Genomic DNA, 7,194 nt, shown 5'->3' with positions numbered 1-7,194 from the left:
GCGCCTCCGTGGACCAGATGAAGCCACTTGAAGTAACAAAGTAACATCTGTGAACGTGACTTCATGAGCCTCCAATCAACAGCGTCCACCTTCTCAGCAGACCGCCCCCCCCCCCCGGCCCCCCCCCTGCCCCCAACTTTCCCCGTAAAACCCCTCGTTTATAAGCCATCAGGAAGTTCGGGACGTTGAACACTGGTTTTACGTTCTCCTGGGTGGTGCCACACCAACAAATAGCCTATCTTCAAGGCAGAAACTTGGTGCAAGTCTTTTATTGGCTTGCGAAGCACGGGAGAGCAGCTCTCCTTTGCATTGGTTACTGGTAGATGGTGGGCAGGCCTTGAGAGGGTGTCTCGTTTGCAAAGACCGGAATCACGAGCAGACAGGTGAGTGGGCCTGGGCCTCCAAGCAAGAAGGCAGCACAAGCTTGACGTGAAGCCACGCTCACATTGAGGGCTTACGTGCACGAAAATGTGCTATGTCCCACGCAGAGAAAACCGTGACCGCTCCCACCTAACATCCGAGGATGCATCAGAATGTTCGGCTTTGGCTAGGCCACAGCCTTCCCGCCAAAGCCATATCCAATCAGAAAGCACCATACTCCGCAAGTCAAGTAACGTCCAATCAGAAGCGGGATTCCAGGCCTAGGTCCGCCCCGAGGCACTGAGGACCAATGGGCACCTGGGCAGCGGCGGGCCAATCCCGGGCCGGGTGCACCGCGCAGCCTCTGCAGTTGGGCGCGTGGCGTCGGTGGCAGCGGTTGAGGTCTGGTGATGGCGTTGGGTAGCAGCTGAACTCACCATGGTGAGGCCCCCGCCGGCCACTCTCGGTTCATAGAGGCCCAGGCAGGAGGGAGGATGAAGCCCGCCACATGAGGCCCCTGGGTGGGGCAAGACTGGGACAAATCCTAGGACCGGGGCTCTGTGTGTGTGTGTGTGTGTGTGTGTGTGTGTGGCGGGGGAGGGGGGTGGAGATCGGGGGAAAGAGGGGGCTGGGCTGGGCACGGGAGGCCCAGGGCTGCCCGGACGAACAGATGATAGTCCTCTCGCTTGTTCTCTGGGTGTGCGAACCCTGAGGGCAGCGGCAACCTGCGTCGTGGTAGTGTCCCGGATGAAGGGGGTCGGCAGGTGCAGATGTCTTCTGGAAAACTGTAACTTTATGAGCCAGGTTGGAAGCTGGGTGACCTTGACTTGTTGGGTGGCCTTGACTCAGTCTCTGAGGACAGCCGTTATGTTGGGTTCCTGAGGCCTGGAAGGTGGTTCTCAAACGTTGGGGTCCCAGGACATCCCTAGAGTATGTATGTATGTATGTATGTATGTTAACGTATGTTTATTTTTGAGAGAGAGACACACACACACAGCACAAGTGGGGGAGGGGCAGAGAGAGAGGGAGACACAGAATCCCAAGCAGGCTCCAGGTTCTAAGCTGTCAGCACAGAGCCCAACGTGGCGTTCGAACTCATGTGATATGAGATCATGGCCTGAGCTGAAGTCCAACACTTAACCGACTGAGCCACCCAGGTGCCCCTACAGTATTTATTTTTTTACAGAGTTTATTTGAGAGAGAGAGAGAAAGAGTGCAAGTGGGGGAGGGGCGAGGGAGAGGGAGAGGGAGAGGGAGAATCCCAAGCAGGCTCTGTACTGCCAGCCCAATGAGCTCAACTCACAAACCATGAGATCATGACCCGATGGGGAAGCAAGAGTCATGCTTAACCCTCTTAGCCGCCCAGGCACTCCATGGACATCTCTACAGTGTAACAAATTAGGACTCCAAAAAGCCTTTGTTTATGTGGGTTATCTCCATAGTCATTTGCCATGTTAGAAATTTTAAAAATATTTATTTACTTTCAGACAACATGCTAACATACACACCAGATATCCAAGTTGCAATAGCCATAGTTTGTCGGCTCTTGCAAGGAAAATAACATTCTGTGAAAAAAGCTAGTTCAGTTGGCAACTGAAAGCACACAAGTGCTATTTCTTCAAACAGCTGTATTTCAGCAGGTGCACAGGTGCTTTATGGATACTTTCCGTTTTATCACAGTACTCGAGGGTGGATGTTTTATAAAATAATCATTTTTTGCTTCATCGTGAATATTCTGAAATGAAATTGCCTTTTTTTTTTTTTTTTCGGTCTTTTTACCGTGAGTGCATAAGGGTGAAGAATCTAACGAACACTGGTATAGTTTGGTGCCACTACCTTGATTTGTACTAGGGCATTAAGAGTTTTACCCACTTTTTTTTTTTTAAGTTTACTGTTTTGAGAGAGAGAGCGTGAGAGAATCCCAGGCAGGCTCTGCACTGTCAGTGCGGAGCCCAGTGCGGGGCTTAAACTCATAAATGGTAAGATCATGACCTGAGCTGAAGTTGGATGCTTAATTGACTGAGGCACCCAAGCACCCCAGTTTTACCCACTGTTTGATTATGCACCATCAGTGAACACGGTGAAATGTGAACACGGTGAAAAGGGCTGGTTATCTCAGTAGTCCTACTGTGAAATCGCTTTAATTTCCAATTACCCTGAAGAGGTCTGTGGATCTCTAGTGGCCTGAGAAGGCCAGTGATTACTTTGAGGACTGTTAGCGGGTAGGGGATCAGTAGAAACAATTGACAGGAGGAAGAGAGCAGAAAGGTCTGCGCATTTGCTGTCTGGAAGCTGAAGCTTCTGGGTACATAGGGAACAAAGTAATCTGCCAAGAATATGAAGAGAGCAGTTGGACTGGAGCTTGAAAAGAAAGAGGATGAAGATAAGGCTGAGTAAAGTAAGGTAAAATTTTAATGATCCAGGTGAGGTTGGTGATGAATTTTTAATGGCTTTCTGTTGAAAGCTAGGAATGATTTCTCTGACTGCTTTTCGTTAGTTCCATTGGATAATCAGATGGAAGTGGCCTTGCAGATCATGTAGCACACCAGCCCCCATTTTGTAAAAGAAAAACCTGAGGGATTTTCTCAGGGTACAGAGCTTCCTGTGATCATACTAGGGCTGAGTCCGTAGAAAACTAAATCAGGCATCCTGTGAAGCATAGGCTGCCTGGATTTAAGTAAGGCAAAATGAATAATACTGATCTGTAAATGGTGTGATTGTGTGGATTCCAAAAGACTTCCCCGAGTGTTGATGAATTTCTTCTCTGAAGGAGTGCATTCCTTGTCATTGGAGAGGTTCTTTCTGCAACTGAATAGTTCCTTCTGGGATGGATTCTTAGGGTATTGTGGCGTTACGTGAATCTCTATGCCCCTAATTGGAGAGTTGGTGTTTGTGTGATAAGAAACAGGACTTCAGGGGCACCTGGCTCAGGCGGTTAAGCGTCCGACTTCAGCTCGGGTCACGATCTCACGGTCTGTGGTTCGAGCCCCGTGTCGGACTCTGTGCTGACAGCTCAGAGCCTGGAGCCTGCTTCGGCTTCTGTCTCCTTCTCTCTCTGTCCCTCCCCTGCTTGTGCTGTCTCTCCATAATAAACAAACCTTAAAAATAAAAAAAAAAAAATTGCCTGCCAAACTTAAAAAACAGGACTTCAAGTTCTTGGTATTGTATATTAGGATTTAGGGTAGGTGGGACACCTTGAATTTTATTTGATCTCCTGTATGTATTTGTAAGGATAAGGTGTCTAAAATAGAACAAATGATTAATGACTGTACAGTTATGTTTATGGCAGGAAAGACAGGATACAGTCAAAATAGGTACTTTGGGTCTAAGGAAACCACCAAAGGACAGTGTAGTGTCCTACCATTCGTGATGGCTGGTTGCCATTAACTCCTAGCCTTGAGGTGAAGGGAGTGGTCACTAGAAGCTGAGAAGGTGGCTTTATCAAGCACACTGACTGCTGAAAGCTTGTGGCCTTGATAAACTCAGGGAGCCCATGGCAGTCCGGCAGGGTGGGAGCCAGGAAGTGAGCACCCTGACCACACTGTCCTCTAACCTCGCAGTCTCTTGCCGATGCCTGCCTTGGCTAATGCAACCAGAAGCCAGGTGCAAGGAAGCCCCTTTAATGCAGTCCAGATGGGTCAGCCTCCCTGAGCACAGCCCTGGGTGGAGAAAATAGAGGGTGGCTGTAGATGGGTAGATGGATGGCACACATATGGTGACCACGGGCACCTGGGCCATGGTGACCTGTGTCCAAGTCCACTCTTCCTTCCCTGATCTGTTACTTGTTACATTCTCTTTGGACAGGACACCATCAGAAACTAATCGCTATACTCTTTCGAGAATAACCGTGGCCGTATGGTGACTGTGGCTGTGTGTGACTGTATGGTGTGGCGTTTATCATTGACATTACGTGTATGGTAGCAAACACTTTTGTGTAGGGGCTAAGTCCGGCACTTGGTAGCTAGGGTGGTTTAGAGCACCTCAGTTTTCATAGGGACTTGAAAAGGGTCACATAAGCCTTCTGGGAAAGCCATAGACGATGTGAAACACATGTAGATGTGTGTGTTAATGTGGTTTCCGTGCCATATAGCGTTGGTTCCCTTGAAGACAAGGGGATCTCAACGTTTGTGTTCTGGCTCCCAGCGCGAGTGCATCTCTATCCACGTGGGGCAGGCAGGTGTCCAGATCGGCAATGCCTGCTGGGAACTGTACTGCCTTGAACATGGAATTCAGCCCGATGGTCAGATGCCAAGTGACAAAACCATCGGTGGTGGGGATGACTCGTTCAACACGTTCTTCAGCGAGACTGGGGCTGGCAAGCATGTGCCCAGAGCGGTGTTTGTGGACCTGGAGCCCACCGTGGTCGGTAGGTACTCGGGCACTTGGGCGGCTTTCCCGGGAGAGTGGGAGAGCCTCCCTGAAGCCCCCTCCATGCCCTCTGTGCTCCTTTGACTCCTTTCTGCAGAAAGGACGGGGTGTACAAGTACACGCCTGTGGCTACATCAGGTGAGAAACTGAGGCTCCTAAGTTAGGAGAACCTAACGTACAGGAAAAACATAGGCGGGTAATAGATTCGCTCGTGGCCGCCTCAGCCCCGGGCAGGTGGTTGTGTAGACTCCACCTGCGGGGTGCCCAGGCACCGGTCCCTCCTTAACGCTGCGCACACCAAAATGCTGCTGCGTGAGAATCTTGACCCGCATCTGACAGAAAGGTAAGTAGAGAACATTGGTTGGCTTCCTCCGGATTAGAAGGCTGAAGTGGTTGCCAGGGAGAGCTGCCAGGGGAGAGCACCTTTCAGTGGCCACCCAGGGGAAGACAGGATGTCACCCTAAAGCCTGTGAGAGGCAGGCCACAGAGGGTGCCCTGATGGGACTGGCCGGCCAAGGTCATGCTGACCTGGTGACTGTCTAGTATGTAAGCGATTTTTTAGTTACACTCTTTGAGGTAGCTGTGGGTAGGAGGACATACGTATTATGCACGTGCAGAATCACCTGTGTGCGGGTGTGAGCGGTTTCCCTTCTTTGAGGACCAGTCAGATTGGACTTTGTACCTCCACTTGACTTTACCTGCTGAGCCATAGATTGCCGTTGTGGTCTGCGTATGACGCAGAGACGTTTTCTACGAGACCCCGATGCCGCCGACCCGCGAGGAACGGCACGTGCTTGGTAGATCCCGACGGTCCCCAAGCCCACCCCTCCTGGTGAGTTGACAACAGGCTTGAAGCCCTGCGGCCCACGTGTCCTCTTTGTAGATGAAGTGCGCACAGGGACCTACAGGCAGCTCTTCCACCCAGAGCAGCTGATCACCGGGAAGGAGGACGCAGCCAATAATTACGCCAGAGGCCATTATACCATCGGCAGGGAGATCGTCGACCTGGTCCTGGACCGGATCCGAAAACTGGTAAGGGGGTGCCGAGAAGGCTTCCTGTGGACGTTGCCCCGGACGGGAGGGTGTGCAGGGATTGCGACCAGGAGGTCGCTCTGGCAAAACCCCAGGCCAGAATCTTGAGTCCACGTTTCCCTTCACGCGTGGCTTCAGTGCGTCCGTACATCTCTAACGTCTGCCTTGCTTTGCTCCTGAGCGTCCTGCACGTGCGCTGTGGACGATTTGAATGTGTGATCATCCCGCAGAGGCAAAGAAGCGAGCGTGGCTTGTCGGAGGTCGGCGGTGAGGCTTCCGCAGGCACTGACTCACGGTCTCTGGTTTCTCTCAGGCGGATCTGTGCACGGGGCTGCAGGGCTTCCTCATCTTCCACAGTTTCGGGGGCGGCACCGGCTCTGGGTTTGCGTCCCTGCTCATGGAGCGGCTGTCGGTGGACTACGGCAAGAAGTCCAAGCTGGAGTTTGCCATCTACCCGGCCCCGCAGGTGTCCACGGCCGTGGTGGAGCCCTACAACTCCATCCTGACCACCCACACGACCCTGGAGCATTCTGACTGTGCCTTCATGGTGGACAACGAAGCCATCTACGACATATGTCGGCGCAACCTGGATATCGAGCGGCCCACGTACACCAACCTTAATCGTCTGATCGGGCAGATCGTGTCCTCCATCACGGCCTCCCTGCGATTTGATGGGGCCCTGAACGTGGACTTGACGGAATTCCAGACCAACCTGGTCCCCTACCCCCGCATCCACTTCCCCCTGGCCACCTACGCCCCGGTCATCTCAGCTGAGAAGGCGTACCACGAGCAGCTGTCTGTGGCCGAGATCACCAATGCCTGTTTTGAGCCGGCTAACCAGATGGTCAAGTGTGACCCTCGGCACGGCAAGTATATGGCCTGCTGCATGTTGTACAGGGGGGACGTGGTCCCGAAAGATGTCAACGCAGCCATCGCCACCATCAAGACCAAGCGCACCATCCAGTTTGTGGATTGGTGCCCAACTGGATTTAAGGTAGGACTGGGTGACGTTGAGTGGTGTTACCGGTCAGCAGGCAGCCGACCAAGCACGGCATGCCCTTTGTAGGGGATGCCCTGTTCCATGGCAGCCAGCCCCTTGGTCACAAATCAGTGAGCCGGAGTGAGAATTTATTCAGTGGTGCCATTTGAACTCCCTTCCTGAGTTATCACATTGTGTATCTGCGTGAGAATTTTCTTTTTGAACAGAACAGAAAGTTTTTGGAAGGATTTTTGTTGCCGCTTCTGGGTGAAAGAGTTAGTGTGGGAAAAATAGTTTGGACTTAGAAATGTAGCAATTTTCAAGGGCATTTTGATAATTTATGTGGATATTTGAAATTGGGGGATCACTGTAAACATCAGTGTTCCTAAATCCCACGTCATTCTTCAGGCATAAGGAAATTCAACCAAATCTAAATGTCCCGTGCGGCATTTGAT

General features: G+C 51.7%; 1 pseudogene; it reads left to right on the top strand.

The window, feature by feature from the left end:
• Positions 1 to 695: 695 nt before the first annotated feature.
• Positions 696 to 6,759, top strand: LOC121026666 (tubulin alpha-3 chain-like; annotated as a pseudogene).
• Positions 6,760 to 7,194: the final 435 nt, after the last annotated feature.

The sequence above is a fragment of the Herpailurus yagouaroundi genome, unplaced genomic scaffold (genome assembly GCF_014898765.1).
Source record: "Herpailurus yagouaroundi ecotype Mexico unplaced genomic scaffold, PumYag 151376, whole genome shotgun sequence".
Lineage (NCBI taxonomy): Eukaryota > Metazoa > Chordata > Mammalia > Carnivora > Felidae > Herpailurus > Herpailurus yagouaroundi.
This window is presented reverse-complemented; position numbering and strand designations above follow the sequence as displayed.